Source organism: Taudactylus pleione, unplaced genomic scaffold, assembly GCF_031769625.1.
Source record: "Taudactylus pleione unplaced genomic scaffold, aTauple2 ptg000177l, whole genome shotgun sequence".
In the NCBI taxonomy this organism is placed as follows: domain Eukaryota; kingdom Metazoa; phylum Chordata; class Amphibia; order Anura; family Myobatrachidae; genus Taudactylus; species Taudactylus pleione.
In genome coordinates, this window is record NW_028284579.1 from 630,430 (window position 1) to 658,427 (window position 27,998).

The 27,998-nt window shown below is 33.2% G+C and overlaps 9 non-coding genes across 9 annotated transcripts; all 9 read right to left on the reverse strand.

The window, feature by feature from the left end:
- Positions 1 to 597: 597 nt before the first annotated feature.
- Positions 598 to 680, reverse strand: TRNAL-CAG (transfer RNA leucine (anticodon CAG)). The gene has a single exon. It is a non-coding gene; the product is annotated as a tRNA-Leu (tRNA).
- Positions 681 to 4,622: 3,942 nt separating this feature from the next.
- Positions 4,623 to 4,705, reverse strand: TRNAL-CAG (transfer RNA leucine (anticodon CAG)). Its single transcript has one exon. It is a non-coding gene; the product is annotated as a tRNA-Leu (tRNA).
- A 2,931-nt stretch (positions 4,706 to 7,636) lies between these two features.
- Positions 7,637 to 7,719, reverse strand: TRNAL-CAG (transfer RNA leucine (anticodon CAG)). Its single transcript has one exon. It is a non-coding gene; the product is annotated as a tRNA-Leu (tRNA).
- A 2,951-nt stretch (positions 7,720 to 10,670) lies between these two features.
- On the reverse strand, positions 10,671 to 10,753 carry TRNAL-CAG (transfer RNA leucine (anticodon CAG)). The gene has a single exon. It is a non-coding gene; the product is annotated as a tRNA-Leu (tRNA).
- Positions 10,754 to 13,684: 2,931 nt separating this feature from the next.
- TRNAL-CAG (transfer RNA leucine (anticodon CAG)) lies at positions 13,685 to 13,767 on the reverse strand. The gene has a single exon. It is a non-coding gene; the product is annotated as a tRNA-Leu (tRNA).
- A 2,951-nt stretch (positions 13,768 to 16,718) lies between these two features.
- Positions 16,719 to 16,801, reverse strand: TRNAL-CAG (transfer RNA leucine (anticodon CAG)). Its single transcript has one exon. It is a non-coding gene; the product is annotated as a tRNA-Leu (tRNA).
- Positions 16,802 to 20,762: 3,961 nt separating this feature from the next.
- Positions 20,763 to 20,845, reverse strand: TRNAL-CAG (transfer RNA leucine (anticodon CAG)). Its single transcript has one exon. It is a non-coding gene; the product is annotated as a tRNA-Leu (tRNA).
- A 2,950-nt stretch (positions 20,846 to 23,795) lies between these two features.
- On the reverse strand, positions 23,796 to 23,878 carry TRNAL-CAG (transfer RNA leucine (anticodon CAG)). Its single transcript has one exon. It is a non-coding gene; the product is annotated as a tRNA-Leu (tRNA).
- Positions 23,879 to 26,828: 2,950 nt separating this feature from the next.
- On the reverse strand, positions 26,829 to 26,911 carry TRNAL-CAG (transfer RNA leucine (anticodon CAG)). Its single transcript has one exon. It is a non-coding gene; the product is annotated as a tRNA-Leu (tRNA).
- Between the last annotated feature and the right edge of the window lie 1,087 nt (positions 26,912 to 27,998).

Below are 27,998 nucleotides of genomic sequence, written 5' to 3' on the forward strand. Positions count from 1 at the left end.
AATGTGGCAGTTTCCAAAATACATTGAAAAGGGGATGTGCAGTATCTATTTTTCTAATTCATAGAATGCCAAAGAAAAATGCAGTAATTATTTTTTTTGCTCTATTCAGGATTGGATTCCAAGTGTCTAGAATTTGTTGTCTTGTGGATTTTCACTCACCATAGAAAAGACATTTATGAACTTTCCAAGAACTGGCTAATGATTTTGGCTTATGGGCTTGATTGGATGCTATGAAGGAGTGTACAAGTAGGGTTTGAGTTCATGACCACTGGCTTAAAAGAGCAGTGTTCTTACTCCTGAGATATGGAGCCCTGATTTAGAAGTTGGGGGATATTTTATTTTGCAAACTCAGTATATGAAAAAATGTTGACCAAAGAAAAAAATACATATAATATTGATGTCTGAAGTAGTATTTAAGTCCATATTTTTAGGGAAGAATGCAACATTTTCTTTGATTGGTATAAAGCAGAAATAATGGAAGGTTGATTATTCTTCAAAGTGGTTTGTGAAACAGATTTGCAGTGAATATCTTAAGTATTTGTCTTCACAAGCAGCAAGGAAGAGACATTGTAGAACAGAGAAGAAAAGGAAGAACACTGTCAGAAGTGGGATTTGAACCCACGCCTCCAGAGAAGACTGCGACCTGAACGCAGCGCCTTAGACCGCTCGGCCATCCTGACACAAAAAAAACTAAGTTTCATAAAAATTGGATAAAACTAATTAACCAAAATTACTTTTTCAAAGGTGCAATGTCCATACTGCTGTTGAAACTATTGATTCAAATATTAGTAATAAATTGCTTTTTCAATTATTTTTCAAAGATGCTTAAAGTTGGATAAATCAAAAAGATATTGTAAAAATAACATTAACACGGAATTACCTATAGTTTAGGATTTTCCAAATATTTGAGAAAATGCTAGACACAAATAACATCTTCACATGATCTACGATTAATGCCTGAATTTTGTATTGATTGATTGAGAGCTGCACTGAAAGAAAATCATTACTCCAAATGTGGCAGTTTCCAAAATACATTGAAAAGGGGATGTGCAGTATCTATTTTTCTAATTCATAGAATGCCAAGGAAAAATGCGGTAATTTTTTTTTTTGCTCTATTCAGGATTGGATTCCAAGTGTCTAGAATTTGTTGTCTTGTGGATTTTCACTCACCATAGAAAAGACATTTATGAACCTTCCAAAAACTGGCTAATGATTTTGGCTTATGGGCTTGATTGGATGCTATGAAGGAGTGTACAAGTAGGGTTTGAGTTCATGACCACTGGCTTAAAAGAGCAGTGTTCTTACTCCTGAGATATGGAGCCCTGATTCAGAAGTTGGGGGATATTTTATTTTGCAAACTCAGTATATGAAAAAATGTTGACCAAAGAAAAAAATACATATAATATTGATGTCTGAAGTAGTATTTAAGTCCATATTTTTAGGGAAGAATGCAACATTTTCTTTGATTGGTATAAAGCAGAAATAATGGAAGGTTGATTATTTTTCATAGTGGTTTGTGAAACAGATTTGTAGTGAATATCTTAAGTATTTCTCTTCACAAGCAACAAGGAAGAGACATTGTAGAACAAAGAAGAAAAGGAAGAACACTGTCAGAAGTAGGATTTGACCCCACGCCTCCAGAGGAGACTGCAACCTTAACGCAGCGCCTTTGAACGCTCGGCCATCCTGACACATAAAAAACTAAGTTTTATAAAAATTGGATAAAACTAATTAACCAAAATTACTTTTTCAAAGGTGCAATGTCCATGCTGCTGTTGAAACTATTGATTCAAATATTAGTAATAAATTGCTTTTTCAATTATTTTTCAAAGATGCTTAAAGTTGGATAAATCAAAAAGATATTGTAAAAATAACATTAACACGGAATTACCTATAGTTTAGGATTTTCCAAATATTTGAGAAAATGCTTGACACAAATAACATCTTCACATGCTCTACAATTAATGCCTGAATTTTGTATTGATTGATTGAGAGCTGCATTGAAAGAAAATCATTACTCCAAATGTGGCAGTTTCCAAAATACATTGAAAAGGGGATGTGCAGTATCTATTTTTCTAATTCATAGAATGCCAAGGAAAAATGCGGTAATTTTTTTTTTTTGCTCTATTCAGGATTGGATTCCAAGTGTCTAGAATTTCTTGTCTTGTGGAATTTCACTCACCATGGAAAAGACATTTATGAACTTTCCAAGAACTGGCTAATGATATTGGCATATGGGCTTGATTGGATGCTATGAAGGAGTGTAAAAGTAGAGTTTGAGTTCATGACCACTGGCTTAAAAGAGCAGTGTTCTTACTCCTGAGATATGGAGCCCTGATTCAGAAGTTGGGGGATATTTTATTTTGCAAACTCAGTATATGAAAAAATGTTGACCAAAGAAAAAAATACATATAATATTGATGTCTGAAGTAGTATTTAAGTCCATATTTTTAGGAAAGAATGCAACATTTTCTTTGATTGGTATAAAGCAGAAATAATGGAAGGTTGATTATTCTTCAAAGTGGTTTGTGAAACAGATTTGCAGTGAATATCTTAAGTATTTCTCTTCACAAGCAACAAGGAAGAGACATTGTAGACACTGTCAGAAGTGGGATTTGAAGCCACGCCTCCAGAGAAGACTGCAACCTGAACACAGCACCTTAGACCGCTCGGCCATCCTGACACATAAAAAACTAAGTTTCATAAAAATTGGATAAAACTAATTAACCAAAATTACTTTTTCAAAGGTGCAATGTCCATGCTGCTGTTGAAACTATTGATTCAAATATTAGTAATAAATTGCTTTTTCAATTATTTTTCAAAGATGCTTAAAGTTGGATAAATCAAAAAGATATTGTAAAAATAACATTAACACGGAATTATGTATAGTTTAGGATTTTCCAAATATTTGAGAAAATGTTTGACACAAATAACATCTTCACATGATCTACAATTAATGCCTGAATTTTGTATTGATTGATTGAGAGCTGCATTGAAAGAAAATCATTACTCCAAACGTGGCAGTTTCCAAAATACATTGAAAAGGGGATGTGCAGTATCTATTTTTCTAATTCATAGAATGCCAAGGAAAAATGCGGTAATTATTTTTTTTGCTCTATTCAGGATTGGATTCCAAGTGTCTAGAATTTGTTGTCTTGTGGATTTTCACTCACCATAGAAAAGACATTTATGAACTTTCCAAGAACTCGCTAATGATTTTGGCTTATGGGCTTGATTGGATGCTATGAAGGAGTGTACAAGTAGGGTTTGTGTTCATGACCACTGGCTTAAAAGAGCAGTGTTCTTACTCCTGAGATATGGAGCCCTGATTCAGAAGTTGGGGGATATTTTATTTTGCAAACTCAGTATATGAAAAAATGTTGACCAAAGAAAAAAATACATAAAATATTGATGTCTGAAGTAATATTTAAGTCCATATTTTTAGGGAAGAATGCAACATTTTCTTTGATTGGTATAAAGCAGAAATAATGGAAGGTTGATTATTCTTCAAAGTGGTTTGTGAAACAGATTTGCAGTGAATATCTTAAGTATTTGTCTTCACAAGCAGCAAGGAAGAGACATTGTAGAACAGAGAAGAAAAGGAAGAACACTGTCAGAAGTAGGATTTGACCCAACGCCTCCAGAGGAGACTGCAACCGTAACGCAGCGCCTTTGAACGCTCGGCCATCCTGACACATAAAAAACTAAGTTTCATAAAAATTGGATAAAACTAATTAACTAAAATTACTTTTTCAATGGTGCAATGTCCATGCTGCTGTTGAAACTATTGATTCAAATATTAGTAATAAATTGCTTTTTCAATTATTTTTCAAAGACGCTTAAAGTTGGATAAATCAAAAAGATATTGTAAAAATAACATTAACACGGAATTACCTATAGTTTGGGATTTTCCAAATATTTGAGAAATTGCTTGACACAAATAACATCTTCACATGCTCTACAATTAATGCCTGAATTTTGTATTGATTGATTGAGAGCTGCATTAAAAGAAAATCATTACTCCAAATGTGGCAGTTTCCAAAATACATTGAAAAGGGGATGTGCAGTATCTATTTTTCTAATTCATAGAATGCCAAGGAAAAATGCGGTAATTATTTTTTTTGCTCTATTCAGGATTGGATTCCAAGTGTCTAGAATTTGTTGTCTTGTGGATTTTCACTCACCATAGAAAAGACATTTATGAACTTTCCAAGAACTGGCTAATGATTTTGGCTTATGGGCTTGATTGGATGCTATAAAGGAGTGTACAAGTAGGGTTTGAGTTCATGACCACTGGCTTAAAAGAGCAGTGTTCTTACTCCTGAGATATGGAGCCCTGATTTAGAAGTTGGGGGATATTTTATTTTGCAAACTCAGTATATGAAAAAATGTTGATCAAAGAAAAAAATACATATAATATTGATGTCTGAAGTAGTATTTAAGTCCATATTTTTAGGGAAGAATGCAACATTTTCTTTGATTGGTATAAAGCAGAAATAATGGAAGGTTGATTATTCTTCAAAGTGGTTTGTGAAACAGATTTGCAGTGAATATCTTAAGTATTTGTCTTCACAAGCAGCAAGGAAGAGACATTGTAGAACAGAGAAGAAAAGGAAGAACACTGTCAGAAGTGGGATTTGAACCCACGCCTCCAGAGAAGACTGCGACCTGAACGCAGCGCCTTAGACCGCTCGGCCATCCTGACACAAAAAAAACTAAGTTTCATAAAAATTGGATAAAACTAATTAACCAAAATTACTTTTTCAAAGGTGCAATGTCCATACTGCTGTTGAAACTATTGATTCAAATATTAGTAATAAATTGCTTTTTCAATTATTTTTCAAAGATGCTTAAAGTTGGATAAATCAAAAAGATATTGTAAAAATAACATTAACACGGAATTACCTATAGTTTAGGATTTTCCAAATATTTGAGAAAATGCTAGACACAAATAACATCTTCACATGATCTACGATTAATGCCTGAATTTTGTATTGATTGATTGAGAGCTGCACTGAAAGAAAATCATTACTCCAAATGTGGCAGTTTCCAAAATACATTGAAAAGGGGATGTGCAGTATCTATTTTTCTAATTCATAGAATGCCAAGGAAAAATGCGGTAATTATTTTTTTTGCTCTATTCAGGATTGGATTCCAAGTGTCTAGAATTTGTTGTCTTGTGGATTTTCACTCACCATAGAAAAGACATTTATGAACCTTCCAAAAACTGGCTAATGATTTTGGCTTATGGGCTTGATTGGATGCTATGAAGGAGTGTACAAGTAGGGTTTGAGTTCATGACCACTGGCTTAAAAGAGCAGTGTTCTTACTCCTGAGATATGGAGCCCTGATTCAGAAGTTGGGGGATATTTTATTTTGCAAACTCAGTATATGAAAAAATGTTGACCAAAGAAAAAAATACATATAATATTGATGTCTGAAGTAGTATTTAAGTCCATATTTTTAGGGAAGAATGCAACATTTTCTTTGATTGGTATAAAGCAGAAATAATGGAAGGTTGATTATTTTTCATAGTGGTTTGTGAAACAGATTTGTAGTGAATATCTTAAGTATTTCTCTTCACAAGCAACAAGGAAGAGACATTGTAGAACAAAGAAGAAAAGGAAGAACACTGTCAGAAGTAGGATTTGACCCCACGCCTCCAGAGGAGACTGCAACCTTAACGCAGCGCCTTTGAACGCTCGGCCATCCTGACACATAAAAAACTAAGTTTTATAAAAATTGGATAAAACTAATTAACCAAAATTACTTTTTCAAAGGTGCAATGTCCATGCTGCTGTTGAAACTATTGATTCAAATATTAGTAATAAATTGCTTTTTCAATTATTTTTCAAAGATGCTTAAAGTTGGATAAATCAAAAAGATATTGTAAAAATAACATTAACACGGAATTACCTATAGTTTAGGATTTTCCAAATATTTGAGAAAATGCTTGACACAAATAACATCTTCACATGCTCTACAATTAATGCCTGAATTTTGTATTGATTGATTGAGAGCTGCATTGAAAGAAAATCATTACTCCAAATGTGGCAGTTTCCAAAATACATTGAAAAGGGGATGTGCAGTATCTATTTTTCTAATTCATAGAATGCCAAGGAAAAATGCGGTAATTTTTTTTTTTTGCTCTATTCAGGATTGGATTCCAAGTGTCTAGAATTTCTTGTCTTGTGGATTTTCACTCACCATGGAAAAGACATTTATGAACTTTCCAAGAACTGGCTAATGATATTGGCATATGGGCTTGATTGGATGCTATGAAGGAGTGTAAAAGTAGAGTTTGAGTTCATGACCACTGGCTTAAAAGAGCAGTGTTCTTACTCCTGAGATATGGAGCCCTGATTCAGAAGTTGGGGGATATTTTATTTTGCAAACTCAGTATATGAAAAAATGTTGACCAAAGAAAAAAATACATATAATATTGATGTCTGAAGTAGTATTTAAGTCCATATTTTTAGGAAAGAATGCAACATTTTCTTTGATTGGTATAAAGCAGAAATAATGGAAGGTTGATTATTCTTCAAAGTGGTTTGTGAAACAGATTTGCAGTGAATATCTTAAGTATTTCTCTTCACAAGCAACAAGGAAGAGACATTGTAGACACTGTCAGAAGTGGGATTTGAAGCCACGCCTCCAGAGAAGACTGCAACCTGAACACAGCACCTTAGACCGCTCGGCCATCCTGACACATAAAAAACTAAGTTTCATAAAAATTGGATAAAACTAATTAACCAAAATTACTTTTTCAAAGGTGCAATGTCCATGCTGCTGTTGAAACTATTGATTCAAATATTAGTAATAAATTGCTTTTTCAATTATTTTTCAAAGATGCTTAAAGTTGGATAAATCAAAAAGATATTGTAAAAATAACATTAACACGGAATTACGTATAGTTTAGGATTTTCCAAATATTTGAGAAAATGTTTGACACAAATAACATCTTCACATGATCTACAATTAATGCCTGAATTTTGTATTGATTGATTGAGAGCTGCATTGAAAGAAAATCATTACTCCAAACGTGGCAGTTTCCAAAATACATTGAAAAGGGGATGTGCAGTATCTATTTTTCTAATTCATAGAATGCCAAGGAAAAATGCTGTAATTATTTTTTTTGCTCTATTCAGGATTGGATTCCAAGTGTCTAGAATTTGTTGTCTTGTGGATTTTCACTCACCATAGAAAAGACATTTATGAACTTTCCAAGAACTCGCTAATGATTTTGGCTTATGGGCTTGATTGGATGCTATGAAGGAGTGTACAAGTAGGGTTTGTGTTCATGACCACTGGCTTAAAAGAGCAGTGTTCTTACTCCTGAGATATGGAGCCCTGATTCAGAAGTTGGGGGATATTTTATTTTGCAAACTCAGTATATGAAAAAATGTTGACCAAAGAAAAAAATACATAAAATATTGATGTCTGAAGTAATATTTAAGTCCATATTTTTAGGGAAGATTGCAACATTTTCTTTGATTGGTATAAAGCAGAAATAATGGAAGGTTGATTATTCTTCAAAGTGGTTTGTGAAACAGATTTGCAGTGAATATCTTAAGTATTTGTCTTCACAAGCAGCAAGGAAGAGACATTGTAGAACAGAGAAGAAAAGGAAGAACACTGTCAGAAGTGGGATTTGAACCCACGCCTCCAGAGGAGACTGCGACCTGAACGCAGCGCCTTAGACCGCTCGGCCATCCTGACACAAAAAAAACTAAGTTTCATAAAAATTGGATAAAACTAATTAACCAAAATTACTTTTTCAAAGGTGCAATGTCCATGCTGCTGTTGAAACTATTGATTCAAATATTAGTAATAAATTGCTTTTTCAATTATTTTTCAAAGATGCTTAAAGTTGGATAAATCAAAAAGATATTGTAAAAATAACATTAACACGGAATTACCTATAGTTTAGGATATTCCAAATATTTGAGAAAATGCTTGACACAAATAACATCTTCACATGATCTACAATTAATGCCTGAATTTTGTATTGATTGATTGATAGCTGCATTGAAAGAAAATCATTACTCCAAATGTGGCAGTTTCCAAAATACATTAAAAAGGGGATGTGCAGTATCTATTTTTCTAATTTATAGAATGCCAAGGAAAAATGCGGTAATTATTTTTTTTGCTCTATTCAGGATTGGATTCCAAGTGTCTAGAATTTGTTGTCTTGTGTATTTTCACTCACCATAGAAAAGACATTTATGAACTTTCCAAGAACTGGCTAATGATTTTGGCTTATGGGCTTGATTGGATGCTATGAAGGAGTGTACAAGTAGGGTTTGTGTTCAAGACCACTGGCTTAAAAGAACAGTGTTCTTACTCCTGAGATATGGAGCCCTGATTCAGAAGTTGGGGGATTATTTTATTTTGCAAACTCAGTATATGAAAAAATGTTGACCAAAGAAACAAATACATATAATATTGATGTCTGAAGTAGTATTTAAGTCCTTATTTTTAGGGAAGAATGCAACATGTTCTTTGATTGGTATAAAGCAGAAATAATGGAAGGTTGATTATTCTTCAAAGTGGTTTGTGAAACAGATTTGCAGTGAATATCTTAAGTATTTCTCTTCACAAGCAACAAGGAAGAGACATTGTAGAACAAAGAAGAAAAAGAAGAACACTGTCAGAAGTGGGATTTGAACCCACACCTCCAGAGGAGACTGCGACCTGAACGCAGCGCTTTAGACCGCTCGGATATCCTGACACATAAAAAACTATGTTTCATAAAAATTGGATAAAACTAATTAACCAAAATTACTTTTTCAAAGGTGCAATGTCCATGCTGCTGTTGAAACTATTGATTCAAATATTAGTAATAAATTGCTTTTTCAATTATTTTTCAAAGATGCTTAAAGTTGGATAAATCAAAAAGATATTGTAAAAATAACATTAACACGGAATTACCTATAGTTTAGGATTTTCCAAATATTTAAGAAAATGCTAGACACAAATAACATCTTCACATGATCTACGATTAATGCCTGAATTTTGTATTGATTGATTGAGAGCTGCACTGAAAGAAAATCATGACTCCAAATGTGGCAGTTTCCAAAATACATTGAAAAGGGGATGTGCAGTATCTCTTTTTCTAATTCATAGAATGCCAAGGAAAAATGCGGTAATTATTTTTTTTGCTCTATTCAGGATTGGATTCCAAGTGTCTAGAATTTGTTGTCTTGTGGATTTTCACTCACCATAGAAAAGACATTTATGAACCTTCCAAAAACTGGCTAATGATTTTGGCTTATGGGCTTGATTGGATGCTATGAAGGAGTGTACAAGTAGGGTTTGAGTTCATGACCACTGGCTTAAAAGAGCAGTGTTCTTACTCCTGAGATATGGAGCCCTGATTCAGAAGTTGGGGGATATTTTATTTTGCAAACTCAGTATATGAAAAAATGTTGACCAAAGAAAAAAATACATATAATATTGATGTCTGAAGTAGTATTTAAGTCCATATTTTTAGGGAAGAATGCAACATTTTCTTTGATTGGTATAAAGCAGAAATAATGGAAGGTTGATTATTCTTCAAAGTGGTTTGTGAAACAGATTTGCAGTGAATATCTTAAGTATTTCTCTTCACAAGCAACAAGGAAGAGACATTGTAGAACAAAGAAGAAAAGTAAGAACACTGTCAGAAGTAGGATTTGACCCAACGCCTCCAGAGGAGACTGCAACCGTAACGCAGCGCCTTTGAACGCTCGGCCATCCTGACACATAAAAAACTAAGTTTCATAAAAATTGGATAAAACTAATTAACCAAAATTACTTTTTCAAAGGTGCAATGTCCATGCTGCTGTTGAAACTATTGATTCAAATATTAGTAATAAATTGCTTTTTCAATTATTTTTCAAAGATGCTTAAAGTTGGATAAATCAAAAAGATATTGTAAAAATAACATTAACACGGAATTACCTATAGTTTAGGATTTTCCAAATATTTGAGAAATTGCTTGACACAAATAACATCTTCACATGCTCTACAATTAATGCCTGAATTTTGTATTGATTGATTGAGAGCTGCATTAAAAGAAAATCATTACTCCAAATGTGGCAGTTTCCAAAATACATTGAAAAGGGGATGTGCAGTATCTATTTTTCTAATTCATAGAATGCCAAGGAAAAATGCGGTAATTCTTTTTTTTGCTCTATTCAGGATTGGATTCCAAGTGTCTAGAATTTGTTGTCTTGTGGATTTTCACTCACCATAGAAAAGACATTTATGAACTTTCCAAGAACTGGCTAATGATTTTGGCTTATGGGCTTGATTGGATGCTATGAAGGAGTGTACAAGTAGGGTTTGAGTTCATGACCACTGGCTTAAAAGAGCAGTGTTCTTACTCCTGAGATATGGAGCCCTGATTTAGAAGTTGGGGGATATTTTATTTTGCAAACTCAGTATATGAAAAAATGTTGACCAAAGAAAAAAATACATATAATATTGATGTCTGAAGTAGTATTTAAGTCCATATTTTTAGGGAAGAATGCAACATTTTCTTTGATTGGTATAAAGCAGAAATAATGGAAGGTTGATTATTCTTCAAAGTGGTTTGTGAAACAGATTTGCAGTGAATATCTTAAGTATTTCTCTTCACAAGCAACAAGGAAGAGACATTGTAGAACAAAGAAGAAAAGGAAGAACACTGTCAGAAGTGGGATTTGAACCCACGCCTCCAGAGGAGACTGCAACCTGAACGCAGCACCTTAGACCGCTCGGCCATCCTGACACAAAAAAAACTAAGTTTCATAAAAATTGGATAAAACTAATTAACCAAAACTACTTTTTCAAAGGTGCAATGTCCATGCTGCTGTTGAAACTATTGATTCAAATATTAGTAATAAATTGCTTTTTCAATTATTTTTCAAAGATGCTTAAAGTTGGATAAATCAAAAAGATATTGTAAAAATAACATTAACACGGAATTACCTATAGTTAAGGATTTTCCAAATATTTGAGAAAATGCTAGACACAAATAACATCTTCACATGATCTACGATTAATGCCTGAATTTTGTATTGATTGATTGAGAGCTGCACTGAAAGAAAATCATGACTCCAAATGTGGCAGTTTCCAAAATACATTGAAAAGGGGATGTGCAGTATCTATTTTTCTAATTCATAGAATGCCAAGGAAAAATGCGGTAATTATTTTTTTTGCTCTATTCAGGATTGGATTCCAAGTGTCTAGAATTTGTTGTCTTGTGGATTTTCACTCACCATAGAAAAGACATTTATGAACCTTCCAAAAACTGGCTAATGATTTTGGCTTATGGGCTTGATTGGATGCTATGAAGGAGTGTACAAGTAGGGTTTGAGTTCATGACCACTGGCTTAAAATAGCAGTGTTCTTACTCCTGAGATATGGAGCCCTGATTCAGAAGTTGGGGGATATTTTATTTTGCAAACTCAGTATATGAAAAAATGTTGACCAAAGAAAAAAATACATATAATATTGATGTCTGAAGTAGTATTTAAGTCCATATTTTTAGGGAAGAATGCAACATTTTCTTTGATTGGTATAAAGCAGAAATAATGGAAGGTTGATTATTCTTCAAAGTGGTTTGTGAAACAGATTTGCAGTAAATATCTTAAGTATTTCTCTTCACAAGCAACAAGGAAGAGACATTGTAGAACAAAGAAGAAAAGGAAGAACACTGTCAGAAGTAGGATTTGACCCCACGCCTCCAGAGGAGACTGCAACCTTAACGCAGCGCCTTTGAACGCTCGGCCATCCTGACACATAAAAAACTAAGTTTTATAAAAATTGGATAAAACTAATTAACCAAAATTACTTTTTCAAAGGTGCAATGTCCATGCTGCTGTTGAAACTATTGATTCAAATATTAGTAATAAATTGCTTTTTCAATTATTTTTCAAAGATGCTTAAAGTTGGATAAATCAAAAAGATATTGTAAAAATAACATTAACACGGAATTACCTATAGTTTAGGATTTTCCAAATATTTGAGAAAATGCTTGACACAAATAACATCTTCACATGCTCTACAATTAATGCCTGAATTTTGTATTGATTGATTGAGAGCTGCATTGAAAGAAAATCATTACTCCAAATGTGGCAGTTTCCAAAATACATTGAAAAGGGGATGTGCAGTATCTATTTTTCTAATTCATAGAATGCCAAGGAAAAATGCGGTAATTTTTTTTTTTTGCTCTATTCAGGATTGGATTCCAAGTGTCTAGAATTTCTTGTCTTGTGGATTTTCACTCACCATGGAAAAGACATTTATGAACTTTCCAAGAACTGGCTAATGATATTGGCATATGGGCTTGATTGGATGCTATGAAGGAGTGTAAAAGTAGAGTTTGAGTTCATGACCACTGGCTTAAAAGAGCAGTGTTCTTACTCCTGAGATATGGAGCCCTGATTCAGAAGTTGGGGGATATTTTATTTTGCAAACTCAGTATATGAAAAAATGTTGACCAAAGAAAAAAATACATATAATATTGATGTCTGAAGTAGTATTTAAGTCCATATTTTTAGGAAAGAATGCAACATTTTCTTTGATTGGTATAAAGCAGAAATAATGGAAGGTTGATTATTCTTCAAAGTGGTTTGTGAAACAGATTTGCAGTGAATATCTTAAGTATTTCTCTTCACAAGCAACAAGGAAGAGACATTGTAGACACTGTCAGAAGTGGGATTTGAAGCCACGCCTCCAGAGAAGACTGCAACCTGAACACAGCACCTTAGACCGCTCGGCCATCCTGACACATAAAAAACTAAGTTTCATAAAAATTGGATAAAACTAATTAACCAAAATTACTTTTTCAAAGGTGCAATGTCCATGCTGCTGTTGAAACTATTGATTCAAATATTAGTAATAAATTGCTTTTTCAATTATTTTTCAAAGATGCTTAAAGTTGGATAAATCAAAAAGATATTGTAAAAATAACATTAACACGGAATTACGTATAGTTTAGGATTTTCCAAATATTTGAGAAAATGTTTGACACAAATAACATCTTCACATGATCTACAATTAATGCCTGAATTTTGTATTGATTGATTGAGAGCTGCATTGAAAGAAAATCATTACTCCAAACGTGGCAGTTTCCAAAATACATTGAAAAGGGGATGTGCAGTATCTATTTTTCTAATTCATAGAATGCCAAGGAAAAATGCTGTAATTATTTTTTTTGCTCTATTCAGGATTGGATTCCAAGTGTCTAGAATTTGTTGTCTTGTGGATTTTCACTCACCATAGAAAAGACATTTATGAACTTTCCAAGAACTCGCTAATGATTTTGGCTTATGGGCTTGATTGGATGCTATGAAGGAGTGTACAAGTAGGGTTTGTGTTCATGACCACTGGCTTAAAAGAGCAGTGTTCTTACTCCTGAGATATGGAGCCCTGATTCAGAAGTTGGGGGATATTTTATTTTGCAAACTCAGTATATGAAAAAATGTTGACCAAAGAAAAAAATACATAAAATATTGATGTCTGAAGTAATATTTAAGTCCATATTTTTAGGGAAGATTGCAACATTTTCTTTGATTGGTATAAAGCAGAAATAATGGAAGGTTGATTATTCTTCAAAGTGGTTTGTGAAACAGATTTGCAGTGAATATCTTAAGTATTTGTCTTCACAAGCAGCAAGGAAGAGACATTGTAGAACAGAGAAGAAAAGGAAGAACACTGTCAGAAGTGGGATTTGAACCCACTCCTCCAGAGGAGACTGCGACCTGAACGCAGCGCCTTAGACCGCTCGGCCATCCTGACACAAAAAAAACTAAGTTTCATAAAAATTGGATAAAACTAATTAACCAAAATTACTTTTTCAAAGGTGCAATGTCCATGCTGCTGTTGAAACTATTGATTCAAATATTAGTAATAAATTGCTTTTTCAATTATTTTTCAAAGATGCTTAAAGTTGGATAAATCAAAAAGATATTGTAAAAATAACATTAACACGGAATTACCTATAGTTTAGGATATTCCAAATATTTGAGAAAATGCTTGACACAAATAACATCTTCACATGATCTACAATTAATGCCTGAATTTTGTATTGATTGATTGATAGCTGCATTGAAAGAAAATCATTACTCCAAATGTGGCAGTTTCCAAAATACATTAAAAAGGGGATGTGCAGTATCTATTTTTCTAATTTATAGAATGCCAAGGAAAAATGCGGTAATTATTTTTTTTGCTCTATTCAGGATTGGATTCCAAGTGTCTAGAATTTGTTGTCTTGTGTATTTTCACTCACCATAGAAAAGACATTTATGAACTTTCCAAGAACTGGCTAATGATTTTGGCTTATGGGCTTGATTGGATGCTATGAAGGAGTGTACAAGTAGGGTTTGTGTTCAAGACCACTGGCTTAAAAGAACAGTGTTCTTACTCCTGAGATATGGAGCCCTGATTCAGAAGTTGGGGGATTATTTTATTTTGCAAACTCAGTATATGAAAAAATGTTGACCAAAGAAACAAATACATATAATATTGATGTCTGAAGTAGTATTTAAGTCCTTATTTTTAGGGAAGAATGCAACATGTTCTTTGATTGGTATAAAGCAGAAATAATGGAAGGTTGATTATTCTTCAAAGTGGTTTGTGAAACAGATTTGCAGTGAATATCTTAAGTATTTCTCTTCACAAGCAACAAGGAAGAGACATTGTAGAACAAAGAAGAAAAAGAAGAACACTGTCAGAAGTGGGATTTGAACCCACACCTCCAGAGGAGACTGCGACCTGAACGCAGCGCTTTAGACCGCTCGGATATCCTGACACATAAAAAACTATGTTTCATAAAAATTGGATAAAACTAATTAACCAAAATTACTTTTTCAAAGGTGCAATGTCCATGCTGCTGTTGAAACTATTGATTCAAATATTAGTAATAAATTGCTTTTTCAATTATTTTTCAAAGATGCTTAAAGTTGGATAAATCAAAAAGATATTGTAAAAATAACATTAACACGGAATTACCTATAGTTTAGGATTTTCCAAATATTTAAGAAAATGCTAGACACAAATAACATCTTCACATGATCTACGATTAATGCCTGAATTTTGTATTGATTGATTGAGAGCTGCACTGAAAGAAAATCATGACTCCAAATGTGGCAGTTTCCAAAATACATTGAAAAGGGGATGTGCAGTATCTCTTTTTCTAATTCATAGAATGCCAAGGAAAAATGCGGTAATTATTTTTTTTGCTCTATTCAGGATTGGATTCCAAGTGTCTAGAATTTGTTGTCTTGTGGATTTTCACTCACCATAGAAAAGACATTTATGAACCTTCCAAAAACTGGCTAATGATTTTGGCTTATGGGCTTGATTGGATGCTATGAAGGAGTGTACAAGTAGGGTTTGAGTTCATGACCACTGGCTTAAAAGAGCAGTGTTCTTACTCCTGAGATATGGAGCCCTGATTCAGAAGTTGGGGGATATTTTATTTTGCAAACTCAGTATATGAAAAAATGTTGACCAAAGAAAAAAATACATATAATATTGATGTCTGAAGTAGTATTTAAGTCCATATTTTTAGGGAAGAATGCAACATTTTCTTTGATTGGTATAAAGCAGAAATAATGGAAGGTTGATTATTCTTCAAAGTGGTTTGTGAAACAGATTTGCAGTGAATATCTTAAGTATTTCTCTTCACAAGCAACAAGGAAGAGACATTGTAGAACAAAGAAGAAAAGTAAGAACACTGTCAGAAGTAGGATTTGACCCAACGCCTCCAGAGGAGACTGCAACCGTAACGCAGCGCCTTTGAACGCTCGGCCATCCTGACACATAAAAAACTAAGTTTCATAAAAATTGGATAAAACTAATTAACCAAAATTACTTTTTCAAAGGTGCAATGTCCATGCTGCTGTTGAAACTATTGATTCAAATATTAGTAATAAATTGCTTTTTCAATTATTTTTCAAAGATGCTTAAAGTTGGATAAATCAAAAAGATATTGTAAAAATAACATTAACACGGAATTACCTATAGTTTAGGATTTTCCAAATATTTGAGAAATTGCTTGACACAAATAACATCTTCACATGCTCTACAATTAATGCCTGAATTTTGTATTGATTGATTGAGAGCTGCATTAAAAGAAAATCATTACTCCAAATGTGGCAGTTTCCAAAATACATTGAAAAGGGGATGTGCAGTATCTATTTTTCTAATTCATAGAATGCCAAGGAAAAATGCGGTAATTCTTTTTTTTGCTCTATTCAGGATTGGATTCCAAGTGTCTAGAATTTGTTGTCTTGTGGATTTTCACTCACCATAGAAAAGACATTTATGAACTTTCCAAGAACTGGCTAATGATTTTGGCTTATGGGCTTGATTGGATGCTATGAAGGAGTGTACAAGTAGGGTTTGAGTTCATGACCACTGGCTTAAAAGAGCAGTGTTCTTACTCCTGAGATATGGAGCCCTGATTTAGAAGTTGGGGGATATTTTATTTTGCAAACTCAGTATATGAAAAAATGTTGACCAAAGAAAAAAATACATATAATATTGATGTCTGAAGTAGTATTTAAGTCCATATTTTTAGGGAAGAATGCAACATTTTCTTTGATTGGTATAAAGCAGAAATAATGGAAGGTTGATTATTCTTCAAAGTGGTTTGTGAAACAGATTTGCAGTGAATATCTTAAGTATTTCTCTTCACAAGCAACAAGGAAGAGACATTGTAGAACAAAGAAGAAAAGGAAGAACACTGTCAGAAGTGGGATTTGAACCCACGCCTCCAGAGGAGACTGCAACCTGAACGCAGCACCTTAGACCGCTCGGCCATCCTGACACAAAAAAAACTAAGTTTCATAAAAATTGGATAAAACTAATTAACCAAAACTACTTTTTCAAAGGTGCAATGTCCATGCTGCTGTTGAAACTATTGATTCAAATATTAGTAATAAATTGCTTTTTCAATTATTTTTCAAAGATGCTTAAAGTTGGATAAATCAAAAAGATATTGTAAAAATAACATTAACACGGAATTACCTATAGTTAAGGATTTTCCAAATATTTGAGAAAATGCTAGACACAAATAACATCTTCACATGATCTACGATTAATGCCTGAATTTTGTATTGATTGATTGAGAGCTGCACTGAAAGAAAATCATGACTCCAAATGTGGCAGTTTCCAAAATACATTGAAAAGGGGATGTGCAGTATCTATTTTTCTAATTCATAGAATGCCAAGGAAAAATGCGGTAATTATTTTTTTTGCTCTATTCAGGATTGGATTCCAAGTGTCTAGAATTTGTTGTCTTGTGGATTTTCACTCACCATAGAAAAGACATTTATGAACCTTCCAAAAACTGGCTAATGATTTTGGCTTATGGGCTTGATTGGATGCTATGAAGGAGTGTACAAGTAGGGTTTGAGTTCATGACCACTGGCTTAAAAGAGCAGTGTTCTTACTCCTGAGATATGGAGCCCTGATTCAGAAGTTGGGGGATATTTTATTTTGCAAACTCAGTATATGAAAAAATGTTGACCAAAGAAAAAAATACATATAATATTGATGTCTGAAGTAGTATTTAAGTCCATATTTTTAGGGAAGAATGCAACATTTTCTTTGATTGGTATAAAGCAGAAATAATGGAAGGTTGATTATTCTTCAAAGTGGTTTGTGAAACAGATTTGCAGTGAATATCTTAAGTATTTCTCTTCACAAGCAACAAGGAAGAGACATTGTAGAACAAAGAAGAAAAGTAAGAACACTGTCAGAAGTAGGATTTGACCCAACGCCTCCAGAGGAGACTGCGACCTGAACGCAGCGCTTTAGACCGCTCGGATATCCTGACACATAAAAAACTAAGTTTCATAAATATTGGATAAAACTAATTAACCAAAATTACTTTTTCAAAGGTGCAATGTCCATGCTGCTGTTGAAACTATTGATTCAAATATTAGTAATAAATTGCTTTTTCAATTATTTTTCAAAGATGCTTAAAGTTGGATAAATCAAAAAGATATTGTAAAAATAACATTAACACGGAATTACCTATAGTTTAGGATTTTCCAAATATTTGAGAAAATGCTAGACACAAATAACATCTTCACATGATCTACGATTAATGCCTGAATTTTGTATTGATTGATTGAGAGCTGCACTGAAAGAAAATCATGACTCCAAATGTGGCAGTTTCCAAAATACATTGAAAAGGGGATGTGCAGTATCTATTTTTCTAATTCATAGAATGCCAAGGAAAAATGCGGTAATTATTTTTTTTGCTCTATTCAGGATTGGATTCCAAGTGTCTAGAATTTGTTGTCTTGTGGATTTTCACTCACCATAGAAAAGACATTTATGAACCTTCCAAAAACTGGCTAATGATTTTGGCTTATGGGCTTGATTGGATGCTATGAAGGAGTGTACAAGTAGGGTTTGAGTTCATGACCACTGGCTTAAAAGAGCAGTGTTCTTACTCCTGAGATATGGAGCCCTGATTCAGAAGTTGGGGGATATTTTATTTTGCAAACTCAGTATATGAAAAAATGTTGACCAAAGAAAAAAATACATAAAATATTGATGTCTGAAGTAATATTTAAGTCCATATTTTTAGGGAAGAATGCAACATTTTCTTTGATTGGTATAAAGCAGAAATAATGGAAGGTTGATTATTCTTCAAAGTGGTTTGTGAAACAGATTTGCAGTGAATATCTTAAGTATTTCTCTTCACAAGCAACAAGGAAGAGACATTGTAGAACAAAGAAGAAAAGGAAGAACACTGTCAGAAGTGGGATTTGAACCCACGCCTCCAGAGGAGACTGCAACCTGAACGCAGCGCCTTAGACCGATCGGCCATCCTGACACAAAAAAAACTAAGTTTCATAAAAATTGGATAAAACTAATTAACCAAAATTACGTTTTCAAAGGTGCAATGTCCATGCTGCTGTTGAAACTATTGATTCAAATATTAGTAATAAATTGCTTTTTCAATTATTTTTCAAAGATGCTTAAAGTTGGATAAATCAAAAAGATATTGTAAAAATAACATTAACACGGAATTACGTATAGTTTAGGATTTTCCAAATATTTGAGAAAATATTTGACACAAATAACATCTTCACATGATCTACAATTAATGCCTGAATTTTGTATTGATTGATTGAGAGCTGCATTGAAAGAAAATCATTACTCCAAACGTTGCAGTTTCCAAAATACATTGAAAAGGGGATGTGCAGTATCTATTTTTCTAATTCATAGAATGCCAAGGAAAAATGCGGTAATTATTTTTTTTGCTCTATTCAGGATTGGATTCCAAGTGTCTAGAATTTGTTGTCTTGTGGATTTTCACTCACCATAGAAAAGACATTTATGAACCTTCCAAAAACTGGCTAATGATTTTGGCTTATGGGCTTGATTGGATGCTATGAAGGAGTGTACAAGTAGGGTTTGAGTTCATGACCACTGGCTTAAAAGAGCAGTGTTCTTACTCCTGAGATATGGAGCCCTGATTCAGAAGTTGGGGGATATTTTATTTTGCAAACTCAGTATATGAAAAAATGTTGACCAAAGAAAAAAATACATATAATATTGATGTCTGAAGTAGTATTTAAGTCCATATTTTTAGGGAAGAATGCAACATTTTCTTTGATTGGTATAAAGCAGAAATAATGGAAGGTTGATTATTCTTCAAAGTGGTTTGTGAAACAGATTTGCAGTGAATATCTTAAGTATTTCTCTTCACAAGCAACAAGGAAGAGACATTGTAGAACAAAGAAGAAAAGTAAGAACACTGTCAGAAGTAGGATTTGACCCAACGCCTCCAGAGGAGACTGCAACCGTAACGCAGCGCCTTTGAACGCTCGGCCATCCTGACACATAAAAAACTAAGTTTCATAAAAATTGGATAAAACTAATTAACCAAAATTACTTTTTCAAAGGTGCAATGTCCATGCTGCTGTTGAAACTATTGATTCAAATATTAGTAATAAATTGCTTTTTCAATTATTTTTCAAAGATGCTTAAAGTTGGATAAATCAAAAAGATATTGTAAAAATAACATTAACACGGAATTACCTATAGTTTAGGATTTTCCAAATATTTGAGAAATTGCTTGACACAAATAACATCTTCACATGCTCTACAATTAATGCCTGAATTTTGTATTGATTGATTGAGAGCTGCATTAAAAGAAAATCATTACTCCAAATGTGGCAGTTTCCAAAATACATTGAAAAGGGGATGTGCAGTATCTATTTTTCTAATTCATAGAATGCCAAGGAAAAATGCGGTAATTATTTTTTTTGCTCTATTCAGGATTGGATTCCAAGTGTCTAGAATTTGTTGTCTTGTGGATTTTCACTCACCATAGAAAAGACATTTATGAACTTTCCAAGAACTGGCTAATGATTTTGGCTTATGGGCTTGATTGGATGCTATGAAGGAGTGTACAAGTAGGGTTTGAGTTCATGACCACTGGCTTAAAAGAGCAGTGTTCTTTCTCCTGAGATATGGAGCCCTGATTTAGAAGTTGGGGGATATTTTATTTTGCAAACTCAGTATATGAAAAAATGTTGACCAAAGAAAAAAATACATATAATATTGATGTCTGAAGTAGTATTTAAGTCCATATTTTTAGGGAAGAATGCAACATTTTCTTTGATTGGTATAAAGCAGAAATAATGGAAGGTTGATTATTCTTCAAAGTGGTTTGTGAAACAGATTTGCAGTGAATATCTTAAGTATTTCTCTTCACAAGCAACAAGGAAGAGACATTGTAGAACAAAGAAGAAAAGGAAGAACACTGTCAGAAGTGGGATTTGAACCCACGCCTCCAGAGGAGACTGCAACCTGAACGCAGCGCCTTAGACCGCTCGGCCATCCTGACACAAAAAAAACTAAGTTTCATAAAAATTGGATAAAACTAATTAACCAAAATTACTTTTTCAAAGGTGCAATGTCCATGCTGCTGTTGAAACTATTGATTCAAATATTAGTAATAAATTGCTTTTTCAATTATTTTTCAAAGATGCTTAAAGTTGGATAAATCAAAAAGATATTGTAAAAATAACATTAACACGGAGTTACCTATAGTTTAGGATTTTCCAAATATTTGAGAAAATGCTAGACACAAATAACATCTTCACATGATCTAAAATTAATGCCTGAATTTTGTATTGATTGATTAAGAGCTGCACTGAACGAAAATCATTACTCCAAATGTGGCAGTTTCCAAAATACATTGAAAAGGGGATGTGCAGTATCTATTTTTCTAATTTATAGAATGCCAAGGAAAAATGCGGTAATTATTTTTTTTGCTCTATTCAGGATTGGATTCCAAGTGTCTAGAATTTGTTGTCTTGTGTATTTTCACTCACCATAGAAAAGACATTTATGAACTTTCCAAGAACTGGCTAATGATTTTGGCTTATGGGCTTGATTGGATGCTATGAAGGAGTGTACAAGTAGGGTTTGTGTTCAAGAACACTGGCTTAAAAGAACAGTGTTCTTACTCCTGAGATATGGAGCCCTGATTCAGAAGTTGGGGGATATTTTATTTTGCAAACTCAGTATATGAAAAAATGTTGACCAAAGAAACAAATACATATAATATTGATGTCTGAAGTAATATTTAAGTCCATATTTTTAGGGAAGAATGCAACATTTTCTTTGATTGGTATAAAGCAGAAATAATGGAAGGTTGATTATTCTTCAAAGTGGTTTGTGAAACAGAATTGCAGTGAATATCTTAAGTATTTCTCTTCACAAGCAACAAGGAAGAGACATTGTAGAACAAAGAAGAAAAAGAAGAACACTGTCAGAAGTGGGATTTCAACCCACACCTCCAGAGGAGACTGCGACCTGAACGCAGCGCTTTAGACCGCTCGGATATCCTGACACATAAAAAACTAAGTTTCATAAAAATTGGATAAAACTAATTAACCAAAATTACTTTTTCAAAGGTGCAATGTCCATGCTGCTGTTGAAACTATTGATTCAAATATTAGTAATAAATTGCTTTTTCAATTATTTATCAAAAATGCTTAAAGTTGCATAAATCAAAAAGATATTGTAAAAATAACATTAACATGGAATTACCTATAGTTAAGGATTTTCCAAATATTTGAGAAAATGCTAGACACAAATAACATCTTCACATGATCTACGATTAATGCCTGAATTTTGTATTGATTGATTGAGAGCTGCACTGAAAGAAAATCATGACTCCAAATGTGGCAGTTTCCAAAATACATTGAAAAGGGGATGTGCAGTATCTATTTTTCTAATTCATAGAATGCCAAGGAAAAATGCGGTAATTATTTTTTTTGCTCTATTCAGGATTGGATTCCAAGTGTCTAGAATTTGTTGTCTTGTGGATTTTCACTCACCATAGAAAAGACATTTATGAACCTTCCAAAAACTGGCTAATGATTTTGGCTTATGGGCTTGATTGGATGCTATGAAGGAGTGTACAAGTAGGGTTTGAGTTCATGACCACTGGCTTAAAAGAGCAGTGTTTTTACTCCTGAGATATGGAGCCCTGATTCAGAAGTTGGGGGATATTTTATTTTGCAAACTCAGTATATGAAAAAATGTTGACAAAAGAAAAAAATACATATAATATTGATGTCTGAAGTAGTATTTAAGTCCATATTTTTAGGGAAGAATGCAACATTTTCTTTGATTGGTATAAAGCAGAAATAATGGAAGGTTGATTATTCTTCAAAGTGGTTTGTGAAACAGATTTGCAGTGAATATCTTAAGTATTTCTCTTCACAAGCAACAAGGAAGAGACATTGTAGAACAAAGAAGAAAAGTAAGAACACTGTCAGAAGTAGGATTTGACCCAACGCCTCCAGAGGAGACTGCAACCGTAACGCAGCGCCTTTGAACGCTCGGCCATCCTGACACATAAAAAACTAAGTTTCATAAAAATTGGATAAAACTAATTAACCAAATTTACTTTTTCAAAGGTGCAATGTCCATGCTGCTGTTGAAACTATTGATTCAAATATTAGTAATAAATTGCTTTTTCAATTATTTTTCAAAGATGCTTAAAGTTGGATAAATCAAAAAGATATTGTAAAAATAACATTAACACGGAATTACCTATAGTTTAGGATTTTCCAAATATATGAGAAAATGCTTGACACAAATAACATCTTCACATGCTCTACAATTAATGCCTGAATTTTGTATTGATTGATTGAGAGCTGCATTAAAAGAAAATCATTACTCCAAATGTGGCAGTTTCCAAAATACATTGAAAAGGGGATGTGCAGTATCTATTTTTCTAATTCATAGAATGCCAAGGAAAAATGCGGTAATTATTTTTTTTGCTCTATTCAGGTTTGGATTCCAAGTGTCTAGAATTTGTTGTCTTGTGGATTTTCACTCACCATAGAAAAGACATTTATGAACTTTCCAAGAACTCGCTAATGATTTTGGCTTATGGGCTTGATTGGATGCTATGAAGGAGTGTACAAGTAGGGTTTGTGTTCATGACCACTGGCTTAAAAGAGCAGTGTTCTTACTCCTGAGATATGGAGCCCTGATTCAGAAGTTGGGGGATATTTTATTTTGCAAACTCAGTATATGAAAAAATGTTGACCAAAGAAAAAAATACATAAAATATTGATGTCTGAAGTAATATTTAAGTCCATATTTTTAGGGAAGAATGCAACATTTTCTTTGATTGGTATAAAGCAGAAATAATGGAAGGTTGATTATTCTTCAAAGTGGTTTGTGAAACAGATTTGCAGTGAATATCTTAAGTATTTCTCTTCACAAGCAACAAGGAAGAGACATTGTAGAACAAAGAAGAAAAGGAAGAACACTGTCAGAAGTGGGATTTGAACCCACGCCTCCAGAGGAGACTGCAACCTGAACGCAGCGCCTTAGACCGCTCGGCCATCCTGACACAAAAAAAACTAAGTTTCATAAAAATTGGATAAAACTAATTAACCAAAATTACTTTTTCAAAGGTGCAATGTCCATGCTGCTGTTGAAACTATTGATTCAAATATTAGTAATAAATTGCTTTTTCAATTATTTTTCAAAGATGCTTAAAGTTGGATAAATCAAAAAGATATTGTAAAAATAACATTAACACGGAGTTACCTATAGTTAAGGATTTTCCAAATATTTGAGAAAATGCTAGACACAAATAACATCTTCACATGATCTACGATTAATGCCTGAATTTTGTATTGATTGATTGAGAGCTGCACTGAAAGAAAATCATGACTCCAAATGTGGCAGTTTCCAAAATACATTGAAAAGGGGATGTGCAGTATCTATTTTTCTAATTCATAGAATGCCAAGGAAAAATGCGGTAATTATTTTTTTTGCTCTATTCAGGATTGGATTCCAAGTGTCTAGAATTTGTTGTCTTGTGGATTTTCACTCACCATAGAAAAGACATTTATGAACCTTCCAAAAACTGGCTAATGATTTTGGCTTATGGGCTTGATTGGATGCTATGAAGGAGTGTACAAGTAGGGTTTGAGTTCATGACCACTGGCTTAAAAGAGCAGTGTTTTTACTCCTGAGATATGGAGCCCTGATTCAGAAGTTGGGGGATATTTTATTTTGCAAACTCAGTATATGAAAAAATGTTGACCAAAGAAAAAAATACATATAATATTGATGTCTGAAGTAGTATTTAAGTCCATATTTTTAGGGAAGAATGCAACATTTTCTTTGATTGGTATAAAGCAGAAATAATGGAAGGTTGATTATTCTTCAAAGTGGTTTGTGAAACAGATTTGCAGTGAATATCTTAAGTATTTCTCTTCACAAGCAACAAGGAAGAGACATTGTAGAACAAAGAAGAAAAGTAAGAACACTGTCAGAAGTAGGATTTGACCCAACGCCTCCAGAGGAGACTGCGACCTGAACGCAGTGCTTTAGACCGCTCGGATATCCTGACACATAAAAAACTAAGTTTCATAAATATTGGATAAAACTAATTAACCAAAATTACTTTTTCAAAGGTGCAATGTCCATGCTGCTGTTGAAACTATTGATTCAAATATTAGTAATAAATTGCTTTTTCAATTATTTTTCAAAGATGCTTAAAGTTGGATAAATCAAAAAGATATTGTAAAAATAACATTAACACGGAATTACCTATAGTTTAGGATTTTTCAAATATTTGAGAAAATGCTAGACACAAATAACATCTTCACATGATCTACGATTAATGCCTGAATTTTGTATTGATTGATTGAGAGCTGCACTGAAAGAAAATCATGACTCCAAATGTGGCAGTTTCCAAAATACATTGAAAAGGGGATGTGCAGTATCTATTTTTCTAATTCATAGAATGCCAAGGAAAAATGCGGTAATTATTTTTTTTGCTCTATTCATTATTGGATTCCAAGTGTCTAGAATTTGTTGTCTTGTGGATTTTCACTCACCATAGAAAAGACATTTATGAACCTTCCAAAAACTGGCTAATGATTTTGGCTTATGGGCTTGATTGGATGCTATGAAGGAGTGTACAAGTAGGGTTTGAGTTCATGACCACTGGCTTAAAAGAGCAGTGTTCTTACTCCTGAGATATGGAGCCCTGATTCAGAAGTTGGGGGATATTTTATTTTGCAAACTCAGTATATGAAAAAATGTTGACCAAAGAAAAAAATACATATAATATTGATGTCTGAAGTAGTATTTAAGTCCATATTTTTAGGGAAGAATGCAACATTTTCTTTGATTGGTATAAAGCAGAAATAATGGAAGGTTGATTATTCTTCAAAGTGGTTTGTGAAACAGATTTGCAGTGAATATCTTAAGTATTTCTCTTCACAATCAACAAGGAAGAGACATTGTAGAACAAAGAAGAAAAGTAAGAACACTGTCAGAAGTAGGATTTGACCCAACGCCTCCAGAGGAGACTGCAACCGTAACGCAGCGCCTTTGAACGCTCGGCCATCCTGACACATAAAAAACTAAGTTTCATAAAAATTGGATAAAACTAATTAACCAAATTTACTTTTTCAAAGGTGCAATGTCCATGCTGCTGTTGAAACTATTGATTCAAATATTAGTAATAAATTGCTTTTTCAATTATTTTTCAAAGATGCTTAAAGTTGGATAAATCAAAAAGATATTGTAAAAATAACATTAACACGGAATTACCTATAGTTTAGGATTTTCCAAATATATGAGAAAATGCTTGACACAAATAACATCTTCACATGCTCTACAATTAATGCCTGAATTTTGTATTGATTGATTGAGAGCTGCATTAAAAGAAAATCATTACTCCAAATGTGGCAGTTTCCAAAATACATTGAAAAGGGGATGTGCAGTATCTATTTTTCTAATTCATAGAATGCCAAGGAAAAATGCGGTAATTATTTTTTTTGCTCTATTCAGGTTTGGATTCCAAGTGTCTAGAATTTGTTGTCTTGTGGATTTTCACTCACCATAGAAAAGACATTTATGAACTTTCCAAGAACTCGCTAATGATTTTGGCTTATGGGCTTGATTGGATGCTATGAAGGAGTGTACAAGTAGGGTTTGTGTTCATGACCACTGGCTTAAAAGAGCAGTGTTCTTACTCCTGAGATATGGAGCCCTGATTCAGAAGTTGGGGGATATTTTATTTTGCAAACTCAGTATATGAAAAAATGTTGACCAAAGAAAAAAATACATAAAATATTGATGTCTGAAGTAATATTTAAGTCCATATTTTTAGGGAAGAATGCAACATTTTCTTTGATTGGTATAAAGCAGAAATAATGGAAGGTTGATTATTCTTCAAAGTGGTTTGTGAAACAGATTTGCAGTGAATATCTTAAGTATTTCTCTTCACAAGCAACAAGGAAGAGACATTGTAGAACAAAGAAGAAAAGGAAGAACACTGTCAGAAGTGGGATTTGAACCCACGCCTCCAGAGGAGACTGCAACCTGAACGCAGCGCCTTAGACCGCTCGGCCATCCTGACACAAAAAAAACTAAGTTTCATAAAAATTGGATAAAACTAATTAACCAAAATTACTTTTTCAAAGGTGCAATGTCCATGCTGCTGTTGAAACTATTGATTCAAATATTAGTAATAAATTGCTTTTTCAATTATTTTTCAAAGATGCTTAAAGTTGGATAAATCAAAAAGATATTGTAAAAATAACATTAACACGGAGTTACCTATAGTTTAGGATTTTCCAAATATTTGAGAAAATGCTAGACACAAATAACATCTTCACATGATCTAAAATTAATGCCTGAATTTTGTATTGATTGATTAAGAGCTGCACTGAACGAAAATCATTACTCCAAATGTGGCAGTTTCCAAAATACATTGAAAAGGGGATGTGCAGTATCTATTTTTCTAATTTATAGAATGCCAAGGAAAAATGCGGTAATTATTTTTTTTGCTCTATTCAGGATTGGATTCCAAGTGTCTAGAATTTGTTGTCTTGTGTATTTTCACTCACCATAGAAAAGACATTTATGAACTTTCCAAGAACTGGCTAATGATTTTGGCTTATGGGCTTGATTGGATGCTATGAAGGAGTGTACAAGTAGGGTTTGAGTTCATGACCACTGGCTTAAAAGAGCAGTGTTTTTACTCCTGAGATATGGAGCTCTGATTCAGAAGTTGGGGGATATTTTATTTTGCAAACTCAGTATATGAAAAAATGTTGACCAAAGAAAAAAATACATATAATATTGATGTCTGAAGTAGTATTTAAGTCCATATTTTTAGGGAAGAATGCAACATTTTCTTTGATTGGTATAAAGCAAAAATAATGGAAGGTTGATTATTCTTCAAAGTGGTTTGTGAAACAGATTTGCAGTGAATATCTTAAGTATTTCTCTTCACAAGCAACAAGGAAGAGACATTGTAGAACAAAGAAGAAAAGTAAGAACACTGTCAGAAGTAGGATTTGACCCAACGCCTCCAGAGGAGACTGCGACCTGAACGCAGTGCTTTAGACCGCTCGGATATCCTGACACATAAAAAACTAAGTTTCATAAATATTGGATAAAACTAATTAACCAAAATTACTTTTTCAAAGGTGCAATGTCCA